This window comes from Zonotrichia leucophrys, chromosome 10, assembly GCF_028769735.1.
Source record: "Zonotrichia leucophrys gambelii isolate GWCS_2022_RI chromosome 10, RI_Zleu_2.0, whole genome shotgun sequence".
Lineage (NCBI taxonomy): Eukaryota > Metazoa > Chordata > Aves > Passeriformes > Passerellidae > Zonotrichia > Zonotrichia leucophrys.
In genome coordinates this window covers 14846274-14859336 of record NC_088180.1, presented here as the reverse complement: position 1 = coordinate 14859336, position 13063 = coordinate 14846274, and the positions used below count along the sequence as shown (strand labels likewise).

At 44.2% G+C, this 13063-nt stretch overlaps 1 protein-coding gene across 2 annotated transcripts in view; it reads right to left on the bottom strand.

Annotated features, from left to right (window-relative positions):
* Window positions 1-10733, bottom strand: part of MCTP2 (multiple C2 and transmembrane domain containing 2) — a 152684-nt gene extending 141951 nt beyond the window's left edge. For both annotated transcript variants that reach the window (XM_064722135.1, XM_064722134.1), the window contains exon 1: window positions 10595-10733. The gene's annotated coding sequence lies outside the window, so the exon portion shown is untranslated. The remainder of the gene's footprint in view (window positions 1-10594) is intronic.
* Between the last annotated feature and the right edge of the window lie 2330 nt (window positions 10734-13063).

The following is a 13063-nucleotide window of genomic DNA, read 5'->3' as shown; positions in this document are numbered from 1 at the left end:
CCCAGTTACCATTCTTCTGCCACTGCTTCCAAACTCCTCAGCAGAAAAGGAACACAAAAATAATTTTCCCAGGAGGATACTGATAGCAGGATAGAAACAACACAGTAAACACAATTATCCTGAGCTATCTGGCTCATTGTAGAAACCAAAGGGGGCAATTTGCAAAACAGCTGCACTCAGCTCCGTAGAGGTCTGGGGGATTAATTTCTCACACATGCAGGACTGGATATTTATCTGATTTTTTTTTTCTTGCTCTTCAAGAGACTTTGAACCCAGTTCCAGCTCTCCCAGTGTCTGTTTAGGAACTGCTCTCAAGTTGCAGGTGGTCCTTGCTGGAGTGAATGGCACATCCACAGGGACACTGCCTGTGAGCTACCACAGCCAAGAGCTCTGCTGAGGTCTATACCAGGGCAACACAAACTATTGCAATGCCACATCCTTGACAGGCTCCCCAGGGACCTCCACAGATGTTTTGGAAGCTATTTTGCAGCAACAGCTTCATTAGAAGAGCTCAGCAGGAACTCTGCGCTCCCTTCTCCTTGCAACCTCCCCCTGCCACATTATAACAATGCTAAGTCTTAATTTTCTTTGCTGACTCTGTGACAGGAAGAGATGCAGAGATGATCATGGGGAAGCCCTGCTAAGAACCCCATGTGTAGGTAGCTGTTTGCAGTGCTCACTGTCAGTCCCCAGAGCCAGCAGCTTAGGGAGGTGAGAAGTGATCTCCCACGTCACAGAAAACTCCACAACAGTTTCATTTGGACACTGGAGATCATGGCAGCACAACCCTGCTCAGAGCACAGGCTTTAATCCTTTTCTACATGAAATAAGGAAACATGACAGCAATGAGAAAAAAAATCTCTCTGCATGCAGGTATTTGGTTAAGCACAAAAAGGTCCTGGCATCTCTCCAGCCCAAATTGCTCTTTCCTTTGATGCAGGATTCCATCTACCTCAGGTAATGGCCCATTGGTTTGGCTGTCAGCAAGAACTGGACCTGAGGCACATACCTCTGGAGGTAGCTGACTAATCCAATTAAGTGGAAGCAACAGAAAGGTGAGATCCCTCTTGTATTCTGGACATGAGCAGGAAAGAGGCATAAACAAGGGATTTTTATTTACTAAAAGAAGCTAACTCAATAGTTTAATTTGGGAAACTTGCCACAGACAATCATGGAAACGATTTTACTATTATAATTAATAACTTTCCTTCAGCTTATCTCCACATGTTTTCATGGTAGCTGGTATCACTGCTTTGATTTTACAGGAAATCAAAGACAGATGAAATATCCCCTCCACATTTCTTCTTCCTTCCAGGCCAGTAGCAGAGCCTGGAACAAAACATGGATCTCAAGAAATACCTGGAAGTTTAGATCCTGCCAGGCTAACCTTCTAATCCACTTTCAAGTTTGTGTTCAGACAAGCTCCTCAGAAGCTGTTAAATAAGCCCCAAGAATTTCTGAATTACATCACTTATCCATACTTGTTCTGATGCAATTCCGTTTTGCAGGCCAGTTTGGTATCCCTTTTTCCCCCAATCCTTCTTTCTGCAATTAGCGCAGAGCCACCCAACATGATGCCTGTTTCATGGTGAACTGGATCATTTTAGCTGGCCCCAATTCTCCCCTAAGCAAGAGCAGCCAAGCTCTTGAGCTCAGTTTTGTAAATTCACAGACTGGTTTGGGTTGGAATGGCCCTTAAATATCATGGCATGGGCAGGGACAGCTTCTCTGGGTAATATCTGCTAAGAGCAGTGATTGGCTCTGAAAACACTTAGAGGACAATAGCAGTATCTGCTTTTTTTAGATCTATTTTCTTGCCTTTTCATCAAATGCAAGTTGTCATTGACAAACTTGAATTTTTGCCTGCCCATTCCTTCTGGCAGCTCTAGGTCCAGTTTCCCTGCTCCTCCAGGCACTGGAAAGAATTGCAGGAACTGGCTGAACACCAGAGCAAGATGCATTGCTGAGCAGGTACCCAAAGGTGTCCCAACAGCAGCTGCAGTGTGGCTGACCTCTCCACTGCATCCTCATGGAAAACACTGGGAGCACCAGGAAACACCAGAGCAGGCCTTCATCTGCCACATTTTTCTGAAAATTTCTTTATAGTTAAAAGAAAACCAGTGTCCCAAAATCCCACACAGCCTCATTGCCCCCTTAGGGGCAATAGGATTTCAAGGAACAGCTACTCCACCCCAAACATGATCACAGCTACCTCAGTCACAGCCTACCCCAAACACTCCATGTTAGAGGTCACTGTCACCAGCTTTTCAACAAGTTGAACTTTTTTTACCTCCCACAAAAGACATCCCAGCAGTTTTGGGGCATGACATTTCACACTCTCTCTACAGGATAACTCCTGTGTGTTTGTAGGCTTGTTAAAACTTATCAAACTTGAGTGAAGCTTCACCATAGGAAAAACAAACCCTTTATATCAGTAAAAGCCTCATATCAGATCAATAAACAGTAACACAAGGCCTGAACAGGAAGTCCCTTTCAATAGGGACTCTTGATAAGTAACAAAAATTCACATAAATCAATCAGCATCTTTATGCCCACACACTTCTGATTCTGCCAGGGGAACCCACAGCCATCACTGCAAATATTGGGCTTGAACAATCTGCTCCAAAGGATGGGAGATAAGCAGCAACCACAAAAATCTGCTAACACACACAGGTAATCTGAGAACTAAACTGCCAGCTGCATCTGCAAACCAAATTTTATATTTTCCCCATGACCTACATTTTGACATAAACCCCAGAAATGTAGGGAGGATTCTTCCAGAGTGTTTCTGCAAAAATTCTGTAAATACTTATTCAATCATACTTGGCCATAGTCCTGACATTTCTGTTCAGAGTTTATGGACACATAGAAGAGCTACACACAAGGGCAAATTTAAATTTCACATTTTGGACTCTGGGGTGAAAGATTCTTAGGAGGAATATCACAAGGAATATCGCAGCCTTTCTCTCAATATTTATAGCAGAAAAACTGGGCATGGGGTTGGGAATAGCTGATGAATTTTCTGTGGACTTGTCCTGCACTCCTTCTGCACCTATTCCTCCAAAATCACCTCAAAACAATTAAAAATACAAGCCTTAGTTTGAGCAAAATATTTTCTGTGGAATTTCTGGGGTCTAGGTGAACATTTCTCAATTGAAACTCTTCCAGCACATAGGGAACGTTTGACACTTCTGCATGAGGAGCAGCTAACACTGCATGGGGGCACCTGACTTTGCAGAAATGTTCAAATTTCCCTGAAAAATTATACTGGAAGCCCCCAGTCATGTCTCTGAGCTCACCTTTCACACTCCAAATCCATTCTCTCCAGCAACCCCAGCTCCCTGAGAATGACTTGGCTTCTGGGTTGGGATTACCCTGTTTGACCAAATTTTTTTCAGCCTATTTTAGGGATATTGCTCATTAAAGAATTTGTTTAGAGAGATGGGAAAGAATCTCCCTTTCCTTTGTTTTTAAATGGATCCTACACAACATAACCCCAAGCTCTTTTCTGTGGCTGGAACCAGCCAGCACAGGTAGCCAAGATGTGCTGGCAGGCAGCAGATCACCACTCAGTAAATGCACATTACTCACCTCCCAGCAGCCAAGCAACCCAACTCTTCATTTCACCTTTCAAGCTCTAATTAATGGCAACAGCGTGGAAATGTAATCCATGATCCCTCTATAAGCTGTCAAGTGTTTACAGAGGGGAAAAAGGAAAGTTTTAACAGAGCTGGGCAAAGGCAGCTCCCACTCCACACCCAAAAATCTGCTTTTATTTCATTTTTATCATCACCACGTGTTCATACCAGAAATGCCCTGGTGGGAAGCCAAGGACAGAGACAGGGCAATAGGAATGGGCTCTAAAATGTTCAGATTTCATAGATCCCCTCCTTTGGATGAGCCATCTCAGTGCCTTGTTTCCTCTCCATGCACAGCCTGAAGGGGGAAAAGTCATTGAAAATTCAAGAGAGGAGGAAAAAGTACTTCTGGCCTTGCCTTTCCCACAAGCAGCTGTGCCAATGCTTCCCTGCCTGGTCCAATTCTCAGCAGACAGGGATTTGCAGCAGACAAATCTCCTGCACTCTGGCACTTCATTGGCAGCATCACCAGGACTAGCAGCCCAAAGGCTGGAACAGCCATCCCAATTAAACCACTGCCACCCCATGAGAGATTTCTTTCTTTGAAGGGAGAAAGCAGGCTCCAATTCCACTGGCAGCAAAGCTGCCATCTCTGCCACAAATAAACAGCCAGCCTTTTTCTCTGCAGGTGCCAGCTTTGCCCCTCTGCACTCAAAATTCAGCTTTTTTTTCTCCCTCTTGTTCTGTCATCACAACTCACTGCCAGTGGCACTTTATCTCATCCCATTTCATGGGTCACATGTGCAGCATTGTCTTGTTCAAATTATGAAGGCACAAACACCACCTGCCACTGGTTTGTGGGTTGTTAATCTGTCTTATCTGTGTTCAGGTAATCCATGTGCCATTTTCTAAGCACCAAAACTCCATGATTTCTATTTGTTTTACCCCAAACTCCATATTCTGAAATCTTGTGGTTATGAGAACCCTGGGTTTGATTTAAAATAACAGTAAAATCAGCAAATTACAGAAATTACTTTTAGTCACGTGAGTGACTCTGTGCTAAAACCAAAAATAATTTAAGGCAAGAGTCAAAAGGAAGAAATGGGGAGGAAATAAAACACTAGCACCACCAGAATAATATGTACAGCAGTCCAGACTACAAGGGCAATAATAAAATCCAGATACAAGGTACTTCAGCCTAAGGTTAATTCCCAGTGAAGTTTCCAAATTGCATTTGCCTTACACTCATATCAGCACAACTCCTCTCAGGGTTGGAATGGTATCACTGAAGAAAAAATAAATAGTATTTAACTGTTCAGAATTCCTCTTTTTTCCCCTCTGCCTGGATTTCCTATGGCATTTATCTGGGGTCAGTGCAATACACTCTGATTTCCAGAAATGTGCATTGGACACCCAATACATGCATTTTCTTCAGGGATTTGGTAATATCTAGCCTAGAGAATTTGGAGTCCAACCCCTTTCCAGCAGGAGTGTCCCCTCTCCATGGATCCTCCCACACTCCCTGTGTGCACTCCTAAATGTGCCTGCAGCATTTTCAGGCACCTTTACAGGAGCCAGTCCTCCAGCTGAGCCCATTTCCAAAGAGGAACAAAGACACATTTACCCAAGCAAAAAGAAATATTTGAAAATTCAGATGATTAAATACAGCCTGCTGTTCATTTTACCTCTGTGGTCTCTGCTAAGTACCATAAATCCTGGTTTCCCTTTGAGACAAATTGTCACATTATAGCCCTGCTATACAGGCATACACACATTCCTTGCTATAAAGAGAAGGAGAGAAATCCATGCCAGATTAGGACATATGGAATCTCTGTTTATGGATAAATCATTTTTAAACCCCCTCTCTCTCTCTCTCCCTCCATGAGTCATGTGTGAATTGCTTAAAGTGTCCTGTCAACAATAGTTTATTTACATACAGAACTAATTAGCATTATTATGGCAGATTGTAGAAGCAGGATTATAGCTGGGAGACATCATCAAATGAGTGATGCCATTTTAGGAAGGTTGGGGAATGGAGGTTTGCAGCTCTCCAGCCCAGAATTCCATAAATTGGCCACCTTCCAAGGGTGTCAAGATGAAACCCATTTTTAACATTTCTTCCATTACTGATAATATCACTTCACAATTAAAAGCCTGAGTCCTAATTTGTATTGTCTTGATTTTTTTGTAGTATGCATTTCAGAGTAGAGCCTGATCAGCTTATTTTGCTTGTAGCCCACTTTCTCAGTTCCATATCTTAGCACCACAAAATTGAGTTTAGATTTGCAGTACTATAGATCTATTAATAATTTTTAAAAGCTTTAAATGCCCTAAAACATTTATATTCTCTGTTTGAAGATTATTTAAAGTCAGCAACTAAATTTTAAACTAAATTAAATTTATATAGCCTCTTTAGGTTAGTGAGCATAGTACATACAGCTACTCTGGGACTTGCATGGACCTTTCATCATTAATAAGTGGAACAAGATAATTACATGCTCCAGTAGCTCTTAGGGGTCTAGAAGTTATCACCACATAACCTGCTTTATAATGCAGGGAGAAATCATCTGTGCTAGAGCTGGGGGTATAACTCAAAGAAATTTCCATAAATATATAAACACTGTGAAATGAATTCATGTGATGTGCAGGCATTTCATTTCAGAGCTGCTAATGTGTTTGCCCATTAATTTGTCAGGAATGTTCACTTTGATTTGCTCCATTTACCTTAGGAGGATGTTCAACAGCAAAACAGCCAGAACTGCAAAATTAGTCCACAAAAGGGCATCTCAGGTAAGTGCTGCTGAATTTGCTCTAAAAGGTCCATGCACAGATGTCTGCTCGGGTAGAAAAATGCAGAAAGAGCAAGGGCCAGAAGCTGCCTGGAGCTCTGGAGAGGATCTCTGGCTCCACACACACACCTGACTGAGGGAGATGCCTCCTCCTTTGCTCCACAGAGAGGGGAGTACACCTCTTTTTGGCAGGATCACTCTGCTCCCATCTTACTGCCTCCCTTCTGGGGCTACACCTCCACACCAGCTGGGACAAAGCACTCAGAAAGCTCTGGGAAAAAACTGTGACATTATTTGGAATTTCAGCTAATAAGTGCTTTCTAGCTGGTTCCAGATTTCCCTGGGATTATTTCCAGATTATTATTATTACATTCAGACTGCGATGGACAAGTTTTCTGTGCAGGGCTTTGCAAAGCTCCCTGCACAGGCAGAGTGGCTCTGTGAGAGGGCACAGCCTCCCTGCCCTGGGATGGAGCCCTGCAGCTCCCTGGGGTCAGCAGGCAGGGCCTTCCAGGACCAGAAAGGAGCTCTTTGCTGGGAGATGCTTCACTTCCACCCCACAAGCAATAAACAGTGATTTCTCAAGCCTTCTGTACCCCTTTGGATGGACAAATGTAGGAGCATCGGGGTTAGGAGGGTCAGGATGGACAGAGACCAGAGATCTCTGCAGCCAGGTCGTGGAACTCGGGTTTATTGCAAAGGGCCTGGGTGCAGGGCCCTGCTGGGATTTGGGGTTTATTGCAAAGGGCCTGGGTGCAGGGCCCTGCTGGGATTTGGGGTTTATTGCAAAGGGCCTGGGTGCAGGGCCCTGCTGGAAGCTGCAGCCACAGCTAGAGCAGGCCCCAGAGAAGAGAGGGGGAGAGAGGATGAGAGGGTGAGAGAGTAAAAGGGGTAAGAGAGTAAAAGGCAAGAGCTAAAACAAGAGGTAAAAGTGTGAAGTTCCTGTTACAATACAATAAATCTCCTTCTGTGTTGAATATTCTAACTCTCACTAACCGATCTAGTACAAGATATAAACCCTATAGCATTTCCATACAGCCTATAAGAATCACTATGTTACCATACTGTGCTACATTTTAAACCCTACAAACTCCTCTTTGGGCCCCTTCTGCCAAGATGGCAGGGTCTGCTCTGCCCCTTGGAGCTGTCTGCAAGCAGAGGATATCAGATGGGTATCCTCTCATCAAAAGGGGATCACCTTCAGCTGGCCAAACCATTGTTTTCCAGTTGTTCAGTAACTAAGTTATCTCAAAACTTGCTTTCATTTCAATCTCGCTTATAGTTTCTATATTCTCAAAATCTTTTGCCAGACAATCATATTTATAAGGCTTTCTTGTTTAATCTTCCCCAACAGACAAAAATCCCTACAAGACCTGTGAGATTTCCAGCTGCAGCCACTGGCACGGCTGTGGCAGTCACCACAGGCCCACCTTGCTCTCTGTCACCCCTGGCTTTCACACAGCCCCTCAGGGCTCAGGGGGGTTGCAGGGGGCCCTGCCAGGTCCCCACACATCCAGCCTGTGCAGGCAGGCCCACACAGCTGGCTTGGGAGCATCACCCAACCCTGGCACAGCACCAGGGACTGGAAAGGCAGAAAGCATGGGCAAGCTTAGGAACAGGCAAGTGGAAACCTGCACAGCCTTGGGCATCTAGAAATGGTCTGAAGAGGTATTAGATAAGCACAGGGGTTGCCATCTGAACAACTTCTCTGTTTCTGTTTGGCACAGATGTTCACATTTTGAGGTGTTTGAGGGATTTTTTTGCAAGCGTGTTCCTAGTGTTTCCCCTTGTCCTGATTTTTCCAGTTTCTGACCATTTTTAACAGTTAACAAGAGCTGAGCAATTACAAGATCGAGCCCTGGAGAAGTTGCATTGCTCAAAAGCCAAAACAGGAAGTTTTAGTCTTGCTAAGAACTGGAGTTGATAGCAGTGAGGAACAGAGCCCATTCCAGCACCACGAGCATTTCAAAGGGCATTAAAGGACTACACTGCCTTTTCCTCAGGGAAAGAGGACTGGCACACAAGCCCTGGGCTGAAGGCAATAGGGAAGAATACTGGGAAGAGCACTGCCAATCCTTCCTCACCTCCTTTGGGATCTAGAAAGGGATGCTGCTGTTGGAGATAGGAATGGGTGTGAAGAAAATGGAAACAAATACTGGGGACCTCAAGAAAGTGTTTGCAAAGCCTGCCAGGTGAGATTCCCACACAAGCTGACAGAAACAAATGCTCTTAAAAGTTCCTTCCTTCACAGCACCACCCCACAGATCCACTTGGAATGGCAGCCCCCTCAGATTCTCCCTCCCAAAAGCAGAGCGGCCAGATCTGCCCTGCAGGTATCAGGCAGATGTGCTGGGCTGGGCTCCCAGCAGGGACCAGTGCTGTTTGCCTTGCACACTCCCCAGGCTGATATTTGAAACCTCAGCTTCCACTTATTCACATCTTCAGAGAGAGATACCTTTGTTCCTTTGCTCTTGGCATTTTGATCCCCAAACACTTGAGCAAGGAGTGTTTTGATTGTGTGAGGATGAGGGCAGCAGGGATCCTCTCCTGTCACTACAGCACATGCACTTGGTACACAAGAGGCTCTCAGCGAGTCAGGTTTCACTCCTGACATTGGGTTTTCTGTGTGAACCATTTATTTTGCTGAGTTGGCATTTATACACCCTCCCCCTTTCACCATTTGAAATCCGAGACAAATATAAGCTTGAAGTCTTGACTTTTTTTTCCCCCCAAGAAAGTTAAGCTGGTGTGGCCACCCAAATTCCAGACCAAGCTGCTGAAACCCCATTTCACTGTTCATAAAGCATGTAAGGTCTGCCTGGTGCTAGTTCCCACATTCCTGATCCAGGCAAGCTGGATTAAAGTTCCTCCCTTACAGCCTGCACCTCTCCTCCATGCATCTAAACTTACAGGGACGAATCCCCACAAAGGAAAGCCTGGACAAGTGAAAACTAATTTTTCCACAAATTTAAGTGCAGGACAACCTCCCCTCCCTGGCTTTCTCCCCATTATCCAGCTGTGCCCATAAAGCAGAGTCTGACCAAGCAAGGCAGGGGTTGAAGGCAGCTATTAAATCTGCTCCCTGGAGCTTTAACACTTGGAGCAATTTGTAGTGGAATTACTCTCCCAGCTCAGCTTGCAAACCACCTCCACACAGGGTTCAGTGCTGGGGTTGAGAAAGCTGCTCTGTGCCAACCTTTCCTCTCCAGAGGAAAGCTCAGATGGGCACACATCCCCACAGTGCCCTTCCAGCTGGCAGGGGAGCCCAAATCCAGCCCCTTCTCCTTCTTGAAGCACGTTATTGTTAGTGTGAGCTAATCTGCCAGATATGCCAACTGCCTGGCAAGCAATCCCAGGCAGCATTGTTTGTTTAGGATAGGACTGGGCTCTATGAATCCAAATTAGACATAGGGTTTTTTTTTATAACCACCTCAGCCAGGAATGTCTGAAGGTGTGTTGGGGTTGAGGAGGCAGGGAAACAGCAAAACAGGCCACAAGCCTAGAGCTTTATAAGGGTTTGTGCGTGTTTCTTTTTTTAATTATTACCTCGCCTCTGCTTTAGATTCTTTGGGAAACCAGAAACCAGAGTGTACCTGTATAACAAATTCTCCTTATCACCACACAACAGAGGCACTGATTTGCTTTTCAGCAATGGGCTACAGAAACCAGATTGTTTATTCTTTGGGTTCTTTTGTTTGTGTTTTCTTTCTCCCTCTCCTCTGGAGGGCCCTCAAACACTTTACTGGTGAGCACTGGAAAAGTGAAAAGAGGAGTCCATGAGTACCTCAGCTCCTCCTTCATGGCCACCTCTGCCCCAGAGGAAACGCAGACCCTCCAGTCTCACCAATAATTAGAGGATGAACTAGTTCCTCAGCAGGGCATCGAGCTGTTCTAGAGCCACATCCCATCCCACTTGGACAGCTCTCAGATGTTCATGTTCACAAACCTACACAAAGTTCACAAAAAACCCAGGCAGCTGAAGAGTTGTTGCTATTTCTCTCTAGTCCCAACATTGCCAAGGAAAGGGAAAACGGGGGACTTAGTTGAAATGGGGACTTAGTTGAAATAAGCTGGAGCACTTCTTGCTCCATCCCCATGCAAAGCAGCCAACTTGGGAAACCTCTTGCAGCCAAAAAACACAGACCAGCCTTCAGCTCAAGGACTAGAAAGTGGCTCCATCATAGTTATGGAAGATGAACATTATATTCAAGCTTCAAAATTACTCACCCTTAACAAAAAACAGCCATTGCCAGCTCCTTCCTGAGAGGAGCTGCCCTTGGGGTGGAGCAAGAGAGGTGCTGATGCCAGCCCAGGAGCCCTGCAAACCTGCAGGCTGCCTCCTCCAGGCAAGCCTAACCCACCTTTTAACACAGCCCCTCCAGGCTCACCCCTCAGGCCAGCTCTGCCTCTCAGGTGCTCAATTGCAGAGTTCTTGGTGCTCTTTGGCCCTTCCCAGGCCATGGGGGTGGAGATCAGGTGGGCAGAGCCAACCATTCTCCAGCAGGACCATGTGCCCCTCTCTGCAAATCAGCAAAGTGCTGTAATTAATTAAAATCAATTAATGGCAGTGTAATTTCCCCAAACTCAACCTCAGCCTTTTTGCATCCCCATTGTTCCCGGGCACGTGCCAAGGCAGTAAAAACACATTTTACATTTGCTTCCTTCATAATCCACAGCATCACTGTAGGCTTTTCTCTTAGCTTAAGGAAATCTCTCTGCAAGAAAACTGTGTGGAATTAAAGAGCTTTGTTCACCAAAATTAGTATCATAAAATGCAAAGCACCAACCAGTCCCTGAGCAGCCCAGTGCCTTGAAGAAGTGAAGCAGAAACTCACATAAACCTTGAGCAAGCACACACCAGGGAAAACTGCCCTGAAATTACCCTCTCAGATCTGCCTGTTGAGACAGGGTGAAGGCTCTGTGCAAAATGAACTTGCATTTATTTGAAAATAAATGACAAATGGCTCCATTTGTCTTTTATTCTCCCGTTAACGCTTGAACCTGGGGATTATTATCCCTGCAGTGCCTGAGGCTTGCAGATGAGGTGACCTCTTCATCTGGACAGGATTTCCTTCATTTGGGGAATACCTTTCATCAGCCCATCCAGCCTTTTCACCTGTACCTTTGACCAAATTCTTACTCCTCAAGTAATTGTGAGGAGTTTGCCAATTTAGTTCCATGGCTGGGGTTTAGCTACACAGCTCTGGGGCAAGGAGAACTCCTGTGCTTGACAAGCAAGATCCACAATATAATAATTAATTCCATAAGCATGAGCTGGAGCACAAGCTCCATAAGGAGACAGTCTGAGCTATCATTATTTTTGCTTTTGCCATTTCTAGACACCTAGAGCCATTTCTCTGGTGCCTCTGTTTACCTTCCTCCCTCAAAGAGGAAGTGATTGGCAGTATGAACAAATAAAACAACCCAAAAAGAGCATGAAAATGAGATTTTGTAATTTTGTACATTATCAGTGATATTTGTTATGGATTTGTTATCGAGTTTTCATTGTATCTTTATAAAATCTAGATATTTTAACTCTCATTTCTTTCTCTCCCAGTGCAAAGAAACACAAGCACCAAGATCTGTTTTGTTTTCGTCCATTTTCAGTCTTCAGTTTTTGTTTTCCCTTTTTTTTTTTGTCTTTTCTGTTGAGAAAGCGAGGTGCACATAGACAGAAAACCTGGAGGGAAAAAAATGGAAAATAGAGATTGAGAAAACTTTAAAAATTACACTCAAAATGAGTCATGTTTTCTGAAGTTCAATTTTGATTTTTGTGGGTTTTTTCCACTGCAATATCAAAATACATGAAGACAGTAAGTTAATAATGTTTGGACTATAATAGAATATTGACCTATTTTGCCTCTGAGAGAGGGGAGGAATAAATCTGGGAATAAATCTAACTCATAGCACATCCTGTTGCAGTCAGCTCTTTTCCTGCAGCAAAGAGGTGGGAAACAGTGGCCATCATCATCATCTTCATCATTATTATGATACACAGAAATGTTGATTGCAATTATAGTACATGACAGAGAGAGCTGTGAAGTGCATTTTATTTCTCACAAAATACCCTGGAGGTGCAAAATAGACAAAAAACAGATTAATTCAATCTCTTTTGTTCGCACATTTCCATGCTGATTTTAGGCACTTTTAAACATGTTAGAGAAAAATCATCAGCAACAGCAAGATACATAAAAATATATATATTTTTAAGGAGTAGCTTCCAGGAATGCCTTTCATGCTTGACCTAGCAAGAAGAACTCTGGACCTGAGCTGTCTCATGAAAAGCTTTGTGTGTGAGAAACACAAGCACTGAACCAACACAAACTGATTCTTAAATGAACACAAACATCAGTTAATTGTTTTCTGTGACATAAGTGTGATGGATGTATTATCCTGACTCATGCACACAGAGGATACAGAGGAAAAACAGGTAAATTGAATTTCCAGGGATCAAACCACAGAAATCAGGGGGTGGGGGAAGCCTTAGAGGTGAGGAGGTGCTTCTGCTTCTGTGTCTGGACATACATGTGTCACACCACTGACACACAAATATTTTACATCAGCGCAGTGATGAAGGGTTTTCTTGGGAAAATGAGTAGAGAGGAGCTAAGTACCAAAGGAGTCTGGGAAAAAAAAAAGACAATTCCATGCTCTGGTAGGACTCTGAGAGAAGAGGAACCAAATATCCAAGATTTT